Raw genomic sequence first — 14003 nt, 5'->3', positions numbered from 1 at the left:
ATAGGTTTTCTCAACCCGTGCATCATTACCTCATTATCTGGAGGGATGTAATGTCTGGGAGATTTAGTAAAATAACACAAAGATGAGGTAAATATTACTAGATAACACTTTGCAATGAAAACTATGTAAAATTTACTAGACAGTTTACTCAAGCATAATTGCACATAATTAAAACATGCTATGAGATCTGTTATGAATTTTCAACTAATGAAAGCATTTAATTGGTTCTGAGTAAGAAAAGAGTCTACATAACCAGTATAGATTTCCTTTATTGTCCAAAGTCTACTCTTCTGGTGACCCATGCTCTACTGTCCCTGTCCTACTGGTGCTGAGAAATCAGTATCTGCTATTATACTTTTCTATTCCTATGGTCACTCATTACTCCCCTCCATTTCTAAATGTATTATCAAACCACATTATGTGACCCTGAACTATAAGTATTTATCTAGGAAGTCTCTTTTCTGCAAGAAACCAAGGATCCCTTCTCGTTCTTCTTAGCCAGTACTGTCTGACTTGCTGGGTGAGGGGAAAAAAAAAAACAATCTGCGTAGGATTACCTCAAATTTGTATTGAAAATAAACTTGTGTATTTTATGAGAGAGAGAACGAGCAGGGGTGGAGGGCAGAGGGAGAGGGAGAGAGAGAATCCCCATCTCCACACCATTAGCGCAGAGCCCTACATGGGGCTCAATCTCATGAACCCCGACTGTGAGATCATGACCTAAGCCAAAATCAAGAGTCGGACGTTTAACTGACCCAGCCACCCAGGCGCCCCCTTAATATGCTCTTAAAAGACACTTAATAGGGGGCGCCTGGGTGGCTCAGTCGGTTAAGCGTCCGACTTCAGCTCAGGTCATGATCTCGCAGTCCGTGAGTTCAGGCCCCGCGTCGGACTCTGTGCTGACCGCTCAGAGCCTGGAGCCTGTTTCAGATTCTGTGTCTCCCTCTCTCTCTGACCCTCCCCCATTCATGCTCTGTCTCTCTCTGTCTCAAAAATAAATAAATGTTAAAGAAAATTAAAAAAAAAAAAGACAATAGAAGAGCATTTTATACAATATGAGGGATTAAGCTCTCATTAAATGTTGTACCTTTAGGATTCAGGCTCACGTAAAAGAAGCCGACACATGTGATTCAATGATGTACAGATTTCTTTGATTCTTTTCTCAGATTACAAAGCATCCAAAGGTAGGAGGTCTAGGATCCGTGCAGTGGTCAACAATACTCCCTTTATCCTTCTGCTCTGCCATTTTGCCACAAGATGGCCATGGGACCTCCCGGCACTGTGTCTGCTTTCTAGGCTGGAGGAAGTGGTGATGGGGGAACGCAGGCATGGGACCTGAACCTACCCCTATTTATAAGTGCAAAAACAGCCTTCTTGTGTGCCCCAGCCAGTCAACTTCTGCTTATGTCACATGACAGTGCCTATACATGTTGTTATTTGTTGCTTTTTTTTTTAAGACAAGCATATTGCCTTACCAAATAATCTTGGAATTCTGTTAGCAAGAGGGCAATGGAAAGTGGTTATTAGTGGACACCTACAGGTTTTTCTCTTTTTAATGCTTATTTATTTTTGAGAGAGAGAGACACACAGAGCACAAGCTAGGAGGGGCAGAGAGAGAGAGAGAGAGAGAGAGAGAAGGAGACACAGAATCCGAAGCAGGATCCAGGCTCTGAGCTGTCCGCACAGAGCCCGACGCGGGGCTCAAACCCACAAACCGTGAGATCGTGGACACCTAGCAGTCTTTGACAGACGCCTGTAGGCATTTCAAAACCAGCTTCTCCAGAAAGATATCGGCCCTCCCACAGGCTGATGACGGTGTAATGGTGATACTGTCCAAGTGGAATAATTCAGACTTTGGCAAATACGGTGATGAATAGAGCTCCACCCGTGGATCGAGTTGCAAGGGAGAGCTAGGGACCATCCTGTCTAGGTGAGGGGTGGTGTTCCCCTAAAAACAATGGGACTATTCCCACACAGTAGGTGCACACTAAAAAGTATGGCAGGATATCCAGATTAAGGACTGAAATGTATCTATAAAGGAAACCATTTGGGACAGTCTTGGATTTTGGAGCATTTTTTCCCCTCTTGCATCATGAGGAGAAGCAGAGTAGGTAATGTTTTGTTGTTGTTGTTTTGTTTTGTTTTGTTTTTAATCCTCTTAGTATCCTTTACTCTGTCTTATGATTAAGCAAGCACTCGCAGAGCTTCACCACGTGGTGTGAGGGACAGAACTCCTGAAACAGTGAAAGGAGTCCTGGTTCCCCGAGAGTCTTGTCCCCTGCTACCTGCTCACACTTGGCATGAGTTAGCAGTGGTGTCTCAAAGGAACCGTGCGAGTAACTCCAGGAAGTGCCTGGTAGGTGATGTTTGGGGCATCTTGCAGGAAGGAATGATTATGAGGAGCCTGCAGGTAGAAGGCAGCCCAAGGGTTGAGACCTCTCCATCCTTCCCAAGATGGGCTAAGGAAGAGGTTTCCTGGCAACATGGAAGCTGATGTTGGGATATAAGGGAATGAAGACTATAGCCTTCGAAGGGGTCAAAACCGAATACCAGGTCCCATCCTGCCACCACAGGAAGGTGATCTGATTTCTCTTGGTCACCATTTCCACGTCAGTTGAATCGAGACGCTATGGCGGATTAGCTCCAAATTCCTCACCCGAAGAAATATTCTGGGGTTCTGAATTTTAATGTAACTCACGGTTTTCAATTGGTTCATCTGGCAGCAAGAAAGAGCACTGTATTTTCACCCCTGTACTGTAAGTGGCACTCCCAAAAACGTCATTATCAAGTACTCACCCTGTTTTCCAGTGGCAACAGCATTTCATCCATTCTTCAACTATTCATAAGGAAATATTCTAAACAAAATAATGCATACATGGACTGCCAGAGAAGGCTGGCCGGGAAATCATTAGCTATGGTATAGATAATAGAAAAAAACACTACCAAAGAGTTATTAATGCGGATGCAGGAAAATGTTGTTTATCTAGGGAATTAAGACATTAATGGAAAAATGGCCTTTGAGCTAAGCTTCAAAATATGTGAAGGGCTTAATGGGTGCAGAAGGTGGGTGGTGCATCCCAACTTGAGAGAAGAATGATAGAAACACATGGAGTTATAAATGAAAAGGTTAAAACAGAGAGGGACAGTGTCAGATCCATACTATTGGCTGCAAGAAGACTTAGAGATAACTCATTATTAACCTCCCCTTCTCCCTTCCCTCCCTCCCTCCTCCTTTTTCCTTCCTTCCTTCCTTCCTTCCTTCCTTCCTTCCTTCCTTCCTTTCTTCCATCTTTCCTTCCTTCTTCCTTCCTTTCTTCCATCTTTCCTTCCTTCTTCCTTTCTTTCTTCCATCTTTCCTTCTTTCCTTCCTTCCTTTTTCCTTCCTTCTTTCCTTCCTTCCTTCCTTCCTTCCTTCCTTCCTTCCAACCTCCCTCCCTCCCTCCCTTCTGCTTTTTGACAGATCTGTAGGCTGATTCCAGGAAGGAGAGGGATTTATCTAAGGTCATGTTATTGGCAGCTAGGTATTGTGACATCTAAAATATGATGGGGCACCTGGGTGGCTCAGTCGGCTAAGCGTCCGACTTCAGCTCAGGTCATGATCTCACAGTTCGTGGGTTCGAGCCCCTCATCGGGCTCTGTGCTGACCGCTCAGAGCCTGGAGCCTGTTTCAGATTCTGTGTCTCCCTCTCTCTCTGACCCTCCCCCATTCATGCTCTATCTCTCTCTGTCTCAAAAATAAATAAACGTTAAAAAAATTGTTTTAAATAAATAAAAATAAAATATGAGATGGAATCGGATCGCGAAGCACCTTGAATCCTACAACAAACAACTAGACTTACAACTTGGGCAGTCAGAGGCTAAAGGAGTAGCACAGCCTGGCTTGGGGTTTAGAAACACAATTCCGGAACTGGTAGAAAGAATATAATTAAAATTGGGGCAATTAGTAAGAAAATGGCAGTGATTTCTAGGCAGGATCCGAGGAACATCAAGGCAAAGGGTTGAAAGAAGTTGCTCATGAACACAATGAGGATTACTTAAGTGCCCACATATTCCATGGATGAGACCTGAGAAACCTTGCCACAGGATTCCATTCTTTATAGATTATTTATGCAATTCTACCGTGGCAGAGTGATGACTATTTATAAGATACTAAGAATGTAGAAAGTTGGATGTATTTCCTCTTCCATTCCCACTTATGGGAGGGAAAGTTGGCTTTACATTCTTCCTGTTCTACTGGGAAGAACACTAGGTAGGTGAGATAGACCCGTGACCGCTGTTTCTGCTGCAACACTTGCTATCAGATACCCGTCCCCAGACTCTGTGCCAAATTGTTTATCTGTGCCCTCCTTCTTTCCCTACTGTCAAATATATCAACCTTCTCAACTCCACTATCATCCCTAACAACCCAAACCTTTTGTTTCTTTGGTTTCTTTCTTAGCTTCATCCCAGAACGTATAAATATTAAGAAAACGGGGGGGGCACCTGACTGACCCAGTGGATAGAGCATGTGACACTTGACCTTGGTGCCATGAATTCATGGCCACATTGGGTATAAAGCTTACTAAAATAAAATAAAATAAAATAAAATAAAATAGTGATGCATGCTACAATTTTGGGGGAAAAACAAACAAACAAACAAAAAAAAAAAAAACAGAGAGAAGCAATTGAGTCATAGACCCAAAGAATACAGGAGACTGTGCTAATGCTCAGCTAAGTCCTACATCATTTTACAGCCTGTCTAGCATGTTACCTACAAGTAATTTCCCCAAACATGTTTTCTCTCCTTCAATAGCTGGTACCAGCCTTCTAAGCTCCTGTTTTCTAATTTGGATGAATGAGTGAGCTTGGCTGAGGGGGATACATTGTCAAAGCTGATTTATGTTGTTGTCAATCCAAACTGCTTAGCTCTGCAGCTGAAATTATCCTTTATATGCCCATTGTTCAGAGTTCAGAAAAACACCGTCTGTTCTATTGTTCAGCCATAGTCAGGATACAGATTTCCTGTGCTGTTGTCGTTCTTTTCCCTATGCATCAAGCTTTCTATAATAACAGATGACTTTACTGCAGAGGTTTTTGGAAGCCTCACAGGAAAGGAGAGAACAGTTTTACAAAGGGGCCGCGGTGTGCTGGAGGTGATGGAAAAAGAATATCTGAAAGCCTAAATAACGTCCAGCCATTTTTATTTTCATAGAACACATTCAAGCGCTAATGAGAGGAACCCGTTTATTTTTCATTACAGGATGAGCCATGGAAACCGTAGGTCTTTCTTACATGAGACAAAGACGGCAGCATGTCAGAAGCATATAAAAAAGTGTGCTCGGTGATTATCTGTGGGAAGCCCTGAGTGATTTATCCAACAGCAGAGAATGGGGCTTTTCTGTATATCCCTTTCCTTTCTCAATCAGAATCCAAAGAGAAAACAAAAGCTATCCTCAAATTAGAGTCATTTGAGAAAGGTTGGCTTGTAAACGAATTGTAAAAGGTAAAACAAAAAAGGAGCTTGCCCTGATGTTGGGAAAACTTGTTATTCTTACCATGCTAGGCCTGCGTGAAGGGAGGGGTTATTGGAATCTAGAACCAGAGAGCTATGCAGAGGGGTCTACCTTGGGAGGAGGAGTGGCTTTTGGTCATCGGACACCCCTGTGTCTCCAGGAGGAAGCTAGCGGAGCGTGTATGTACCTCCTCTCTTCTCTTCCTCGCATCCATCGGAGTTTCCCATTGGCTAAACAGACCTGGGGACCAGAAGGCAAAGAATCCCAATGCTGCTGCTGAGGTCACAAGTCAACCTCCAAGACAAAAAGCAGGGTGGAGTATGGCGAGGGGAAGCCTGGAGAGGCAAACAAAAGATACGTGGTAATTTAGTTGTTACGACTTCCATTACTTGTTTTCTCTTTGAAGTCACCTCTTCTTAAGGTTAACATCTTATCCTATCAACCGACCCCTGAATTTTGTTCAAGGTCAAGGTCTTTTGGGTTTTGTTTTGTTTTCCCTACTTGGTGTTTTTCAGCTCATGTTTAGGAAATGGCCCAAGGCCTGGCCTATTGTTACAAGATGGCCGGCCAAGGAATCTGCCCAGAAAGGTAGAAAAAGGATCTTCACCAACTGCATCACCTCTTAGCCTGGTTACAAAACGTTTTCCAATTTTCTACCTTATCCAATTCTCACAAGACCATGGGCCAGGCAATTCCAATTCCTGCATCTGAGATGAGAAAGCTGAAGCCAAGAAGCTGATTTTTTCCTGGGTAGCAGGGTACTTCTGCTCTGGATTCTGCATGCTTGGTCCTGGGTCTCTGTGCACCCCTTGGGTCTAGACAAGTTGCTATCCGAACACAGCCTCCAATGTATGCTACCGTTCAAAAGACTCCATAACTTTAAAAACAAATTGTACAGCTCTTGCTTAGATATACCAACTCCAATTTTGAAAAGTGAGTCATTTATAATAGGCAGCAAGCATCTGAACAGTGGCAACTGGGTCGTTCAGAATTATAATTACATCTGCTGGGCTGGAATCATGTATCTTTAGCCTCAGCATGATTCAGAGACTTCAACATCCATAAGAGACAAACTGTCCTCTGAGTGGTTTCGAATGAATCTAGCAACGGCGCCATAACTCCCACCTTTACGCAGAAGGAGAGCCTTAGAGGAGCTCTTATCCCACCTTTGCCGGAAGAAGAAGAACTCTTTTTTCCCCGAGTGAGTTCAGCTTCCCCTAAGATCGTCATTCTATTACTATGTTATTAGGCTCAAACCCCCATCTCTTTCCATTGCTAGCTCTGCATTTATAAAGTGTCATGCGTTTTGGAGAGCTTCCCTTGGTTGAGGACTCCATAGAATCCCTGGACCTAGGATGAGGGTCTCATTTTCTGTGCTGAATTTAATGACAGCTTAAATCACTTTTGCTTTTAGCCAGGCCTATATTCCCAAAGTGAGATCCTGTGTTTCCCGCATTATGCATGGAAAGATTAGAAGCCAATTGGAAGTGAACATCGTATTCGTCTTAATTTAAGCACTTTGTAAAATGTCAAATACGAACATTCACCTGGAGATGTGGAACATACTGTAAGAATGGTCTTTTCCTTTCCATTTTATAACGTAAGTGAAGCTGAAGAAGTTCATGGACGTTTCCCTCTTGCAGTTAGCTTTCAACGGTTTCTTCGTAAAGTGCATTTCAGAAAAGAAAAAAAAAATCAATGAAGTCGGTTTTTGAACTTCTTTCTTCCCACATTTGTGCTAACGAACAAGAAACAATCACAGCAATGAATTAATTACTCTAATAACATCTCTCATAATCACATTCTTTCAAGAACAAGGGTCTTTTTCCTTCTTGTATTAAAGAACAGCCAATCAAAATACAGAGATAATTGTTCTAAAACCTCCTTGCTCTCCCTTTTAATATAATTATTTCAACTATCTAGGGAGAGAAACTAAGGAGGTACAATCAGAGGAGGAATTAATTACTCTATTAACTTTGCTTTTACTCAGTTTCATTTATTCACAGTTCTGGAAGGGGCCCTCCAGAGGTCATCATTCCATGTTTCTGCCACCTGTCAGGGATGCTTCTAAGCCATGCAGACAGATGGGTACCCTCCTAATGGTTTTACTCCACCGTGTAGGTTTCTTTCTTTCTTTTTTTTTGTTCTTTCTCTCTCTTTCATTATTCCTTTTTCTGTGCCTTCTGGGCTATAATTACCCAGAAGAATAAAAAATATATGTATTTCTTCATTTCTCATTCTTTTCCAGGACCTTCTCCAATTTCTTAAAGATAATACACTATGTCAAAGGCATACTTCATTAAATCTAGAACTTATTTTTGGAAAGGTAGCATGTCTTTAAAAATCTGTTTCTATTTTGAAGATGTAAGCTGAAATGCTGCAAGATGGATAATGATAGCACTCAGGAAACACTCCAGGGAGTAGAAAACGGAAAAAGAGACATGTAGGGAATACTGCCTCGTTCCTACTACTGGCCATAAATTACAGTTCGAACAGTGACATTTATTGTTGAGCTTCTCTTTGGTCCCCTGCATGTTTATCACCTTTTAAACATTCCCCTAAACACTTTAAAGAGAATAAAAATAAATTGTTCAAAATAAAAGTGATCATGTTTTTTTTTTTAATCTAGTGCAGTCATATCCTCTTGAAAAAATTAAAAGAATTGAAAGAGTCTCTTCTGGGGAATATTTTAGGAAAACTCCACTAATCTTATCCCATAAAAGGAATGACCCATTGCAACGTGTCATGTATCCATAGTCTCATGCGTTCTCTTTCTCAGTATTCAGGAGTCCGGAGGTAGAGTTAGAAACCGAGTAGATATAAGTTGTAACCTTTAGGCAGACATCTAGGGCCATAATGATTCTGATTTTGAGGAGTTTGGGGGGCAGAGACCACATACATAACAGTTCTTTGTCCAGGGACATCACGTAGCCAGCTGTTGTGGAACTAAATTCAAAGGATTAGATATTTCATATGTCAGTCTAGGTTCGTGTTCAAAGATAGCTAATGATCTCAGGTATTGTATTTCCTCTATGTAGATTTCGCTCTTATGCGTGATTCTCCCGAAGAGTTAAATGACAATACTTCCGTATCTTCAGCACCGGCCTTTACTACGTTCATTTCTCTCTGAGCTCTACAAGGAGGACGTCCACGCACTTGCAAAGGGAAACAGACTGGAATTATGTTCCATCTTTCGGTTTAGGTTGATTTGGTACCGACCTTGCTCCCAAGATAATAGCAATGGAAAGCAGCATTAGCTTCTGCTATGAGCAAACACCGCAAAACAGTGGCTTCAAGCAACAACCCTTGTCTTTAGTTCACTTACGTGAGTCGGCTGGATGTTTCTTCTCGTACGTCTGCGGTCATCTGGTGGGCCCGCAGGTGGTTGGGTAATTCATCGAGATGGCCTCCTTTGCAGGTCTGGTGGCTGGAAGTCTTCTTGGCCTCTAGGGGTCTCCCATGGTCTCCAGGCTTCCAGCAGGCCATCCCACGCTTCATCCCAAGGTGTGTACTGTGTTGAGTAATGCTCCCTCACAATTTATGTGCACCTGGAACCTCAGAACATAACCTTATTTGGAAATAGTGCTTTCCAGGGCTTTGAGTCACATTTACTAACATCTCATAGCCCAAAGTAAGTCACGTGGCCAGCTAGAGAGAAGGAACGAAAAAGTCTCTGGTTCTTGAGAGGAGCTGTAAGTCACATTGCAAAGTCACATACAAGAATATCTAGCTGTGTTTTGGGTTTTTTTTTTTTGCATTTCACCTCTGCACACTTGAGATGTGGCTCACACCCTGTGCCCATGGATAGCACAATCTAGCATATGGCACAAGTATGCCCCTAAGGTACATGTTCTTTTGAAAATGCTGAGAGGGACATTAGTAGATGAACTGATCAAAAGACCAACCTAAGTTGAGCCTCTGGACTCTTGGATTCACAGAACAGACCAGAAATACAGCTTCTTGTTGAGAATGAGCTGTGATTTAAATTCCAATTGGAACTTTTGACTGGACAGCTACAAAACAGAAACTTGCACAGTTGCCCTATTAACACAGCAATCTTCTAGAAGACAGATTGGACCAAGAAGGTTCCTAAGGTCCTATTTATGCTTCTCTGCTATCTTTTTGTCTTCTTACGGGACTATATAGTTTCATGACAAGGCATAAGTGACTGGTAACACGGCATCTTTTTCACTCTCAATTTCTTTTGGTGCGCTGGAACGTTAACAAGACAATTCCCCACAATTTCTCATATATGTTTGTTCGGATGGTATACTCCTCACTAAGCTTAAATTTCAAATGACTGTGTTCTCTTGAAAATGACATAAACGACATGATTAAGCCCGACTGACAAAATTTGTATGTGGATCTCAGATGAGACAAAATTATTGTATCAGTATAAATTTATAAATGTGTCAACTCTACTGGCGGTATGGAGGAGACTATTCCCATTCTTAGGAAATACTCACTGGATATTAGGGATATAGGGGAGATGTATACAGCTTACTTTCCAATGGTTCAGAAAAAATAATGTAGATATACACATATAGCAGAAGCGGTAAAATATTAACGATAAACAAATAGAAGTAAAACGAAAACAGGTGTTCTTTATACTGTCTCTCTTTTTGCAACATTTTTAAGTTTGAAATTATTTCAAAACATAAAACTTCACATGAAAAGCGTTTTATTTTTTTCCAAAATCAAATGGCAATCAAGTCATGGCAATTCTAATTTTTCGTGTTTCCTCTCTAAGATTGCATTCTTTTTTTTTTTTTTTTTTTTTTTTTTTTTTTAATTCCTGGGAAGGAGGTGACATTGCCTTCTGTGGGAAGATTTTTATCAGGTCAGCTCAACTTTGGAAAGGCCAAGTTCTTATGATTTTTTATACTCATGCAGAGGGTCTAAGTAGGCAGGCAATCTGTCTGTCAGGCTGCACCAGATGTCCCAGCTATTAAGTTGATGTACTACCCAGTGCCCACACTCTCTCAAAGGCAGGCTAATGGGGGAGAAAAACAGGTAAGTGAAATGTCAAGGAGAACAGCAGTAAAAGCTCTGAATTGTATTCTAGTCTGCTTTGTAAACAGGAAGATGGATAGAAAGTGGAAGCATTATGTTCAATGGCCCTCGCTGAACATGAAAAATACCTTTTTCGATATTAATAAATGGCATTAGGTATATTCATGCATCCCTTTTATCACAGCCAACACAGCCAGGCAGTCACAAACCCAGTGATGAATAAGAAGAATAGTCCATGTCTTAAATATCATTTATTCAGTAGCCAGTTTGTCAAGAAGGCTCAGTGTGGTGGGTTTAAAGGTGAAATGGCTTTATTTTTTCCATCATGGCTTTGTCGAATTTCACTTTGCTATCCATTAATGATATGAGAATTTCACAGCTTTCCATTCCCTCACAGATATTAGAATTTGGACCATGTTAAAGCTTTAAAGACCAAATGCATTCACTGGCGGTTATTAAAATTTGGTCCATTTTAAAGCTTCAAAGTCAAACTCAATTTACAATTCATTTCCTCACCATCCTCTGCCTAATCTCCCTTTCTCCTCCCAGCATCACTGGTGGCCAGTGCAGCCTTGAGCTGGGAGAGAGTAAGATTGAGAGACAGAATAAGATTTCTGGCACTGAGACCCACACACCTCTTCTAGTCCAGCTCATCCAGAGAGCTGAGGAGAAGAGGGGAGGCGCAAGTGAAATTTCTCCTTTATTAACCAGACAAGATCTTAATGCTCTCGGTATAGACCACTCCCGTTGCTTTTGCCAACACTGACTGACCCTTGTTGTCTTCTAAAGGGCAGACCTGTGAGTCTTGCTTTTCTCACACATTTCATGTGAGGTATGATTAGCTTATCACAACGTGAAGTCTCCCCGTTTTACCTCTCCCTGCTCCTGAGTTTGGAGATCTAAATGGGACCAGATAGCTCAAGCTCAAGCTCAGCTATCATTTGACTCCTGGGAAACTCACATATTCTTCCCAGGTGCCCACTGTCCATGTGCCAGCTCACTCAGATTCTCTTCTTACATCCTCAGAAAGGCCCAGAAGATTTATGTGTCCTTTGCCCAAAGTGTCCAACCAAACAGTGGAAAGCCAAACCCTCCCCATGTTGTAGCTACTCTTAATCGCTTGTAGTCTTCTTTCATTTCCTTTTACAAGGAAGGGCTGCTTTATTTTTCCTATCCACAAAACTTAAGAGACTTCAAATCCAAACCAAATATATGGTTATGTTCACCAGATTTCTGATACAAAAATGTTGTCTTCCGTGTTCTAGTTTGAAAGTGTCTCAAAAAAAAAAAAAAAGCGTCCTGAAAATTCCTTGTAGGGAGCCTGGAAATCCACCATCATTAGGCTATAACAAGGCCTAATTTCCACCCCCTTCTTGTCAGGGGGGTGAGAGAGTAGGAAAAAATGGGGAGCTGGGACTGTCATCCTTGCTGGGTCATAATGAGCCCCTTTGCAATTCCACCCTTTCCATTTCTCTGTTCCTCATGTGCCCATGACAGTGGAGACTTCCATCCCCAGCGGGTGGTAATGAATATTGAGTTGCGTCTTCCTTCTTCCCAATGGGTCAGTGTCAGAGAGCTCCTAGTGGAGAATTGGGAGTCTTTCAGCCACTCTGCAGGAACAAGGCCCCTCACAACGTGATGAAACCAACCCCCTGCTCCCACGTGGGAACCCACAATACCCAGTCCTACTCAGCAGTAATAAGAAGGCCTGCTCCCTGCATACTAACAGAGACTGGGAAACCTAGACTTTCACCCCGAGCTGGCAGTAATAAGATAGCATTACTCCTTCCCTAACGGAGCAGTATCAAAGGAGTCCCACTTGCACAAAAGATTTAAATGAAGTTCAGTTCATACCCCAAATTCCAGGTTCAAATTCAAAAAACAGTTACCTGCCGTACGAAGAACAGTGAAACTAATTTGGTTGAGGCAAGACAGTTACCGAACACCGAAAGAAAAGTGACATGAATACTAGAATTCTCTGACAAGGAGTTTTTTTTTAGAAGACTTTATGTTGTAGAGCAGTTTTCGATTTATAGAAAAATTAAGAATACAGTACAGGGAGCTCCAATATACCCCATTTCCAGTTTTCCATTATTATTATTATTATTATCATACTATTTTGGTACATTTGCCCCAATAAATGAACCATTACTATTACATTATTATTAACTAAAATCCATACTTTAATACGATGTTCATATTGTTTGCCTTACGTCTTTTTTCTTTTCCTGTGTCTTTTCTAGGATATGATATTGCATCTACATCTTGGTATCTCTTTAAATACCTCTTCCCGTGACACTTTTTCAGACTCATTTTTGATAACCTTGACCTTTCCAAGGAATTCTGGTCAAATTTCCAAGGAATTTGTAGGATTCCCCTCTACTGGAATCTGCCTCATGTTTTTCTCAGGCATAGACTAGCACTCTGACCTTCTGAGAAGAAGACCACAGAGGGAAAGTGCCATTTTTATCACATCGTCGCAAGAAAACCTACCCTCTACGTGATTTATTGCTGTTGGTTTTGACTTTGATTAATTGGCTATCATGTTTGGTATCTCCACCATGAGGTTACTCCTGCTCCCCTTTCCATACTCTAGACTTTGGAAGAAAAGCTATCTGCAGGGCTCACACATAAGAAGTGGAGACCTATGGTTGCCTGCCAGAGTATCCGAATAAATTATTTTGAATTCTTCTGCAAGTGAGATGTGTCTCTTTTATTAATTTCTCTATTAAGCCATTGATTTATATTAATATGAATATTGATTTTTTTTACTTTGTATTGTGATCCAATACTACTTTATTTATTTTCTTGCTCAGATTGTTCAAGTTTGGGCCATCGGAAGCTCTTCGGTTGGCTTCTCAGCTCATTCCTTTTAGGCTTTCTTAGCAAGCAGAGAAGAGAAATGCATGTGTTTATACTAACCTGTGTATATACAAATATTTACAATTATTTATATGTATAATTATCTCTATATTAAACAAAAGTTCTTACTTATGTCTCTAACTCTAAGCCATTAACATATGACTCATTCTTAGTTCCTGTCCTTGCTTACATATGAATTGTCACTCCAATGATTAAAAAGCTGGCTACCATTATCCACCATGCATTTAGTTAGTTGTTCAATTCTAGTATACATGTGTAGTGGTTTCTGGTATAAAGACAAACAGTTGGATGAGAAAGGATCTAGCTCAGAAATAAATCTGTGTAAGTATGTTCACATGATCTTTAACAGAAGTACCCAGAATACACAATGGGGGACAGGATATGTATGTAAGTTTAACTGAATACACAATGGGGAAAGGATAGTCTCTTTAACAAATGGTGTTGAGAAAAATGGATATCCAAATGCAAAAGAATGAAATTGGATTTCATAACACACACACACACACACACACACACACACACACACACAGTCAAAATGAATTAAAGACTTAAACATGGAACTTGAAAGTATAAAACTCCTTGAAGAAAACATAGGTAGAAAACTTCATGACACTG

The 14003-nt window shown here is 41.2% G+C and overlaps 1 long non-coding RNA gene across 1 annotated transcript in view; it reads left to right on the top strand.

The window, feature by feature from the left end:
* Positions 1-13169, top strand: part of LOC122230619 — a 262023-nt gene extending 248854 nt beyond the window's left edge. The window contains exons 2-3 of the long non-coding RNA XR_006207625.1: positions 8531-8996; positions 12749-13169. This is a non-coding gene — a long non-coding RNA (uncharacterized LOC122230619). The remainder of the gene's footprint in view (positions 1-8530; positions 8997-12748) is intronic.
* The last annotated feature ends 834 nt before the right edge of the window (positions 13170-14003 follow it).

Source organism: Panthera tigris, chromosome C2 (genome assembly GCF_018350195.1).
Source record: "Panthera tigris isolate Pti1 chromosome C2, P.tigris_Pti1_mat1.1, whole genome shotgun sequence".
NCBI classification, from domain to species: domain Eukaryota; kingdom Metazoa; phylum Chordata; class Mammalia; order Carnivora; family Felidae; genus Panthera; species Panthera tigris.
This window is presented reverse-complemented; position numbering and strand designations above follow the sequence as displayed.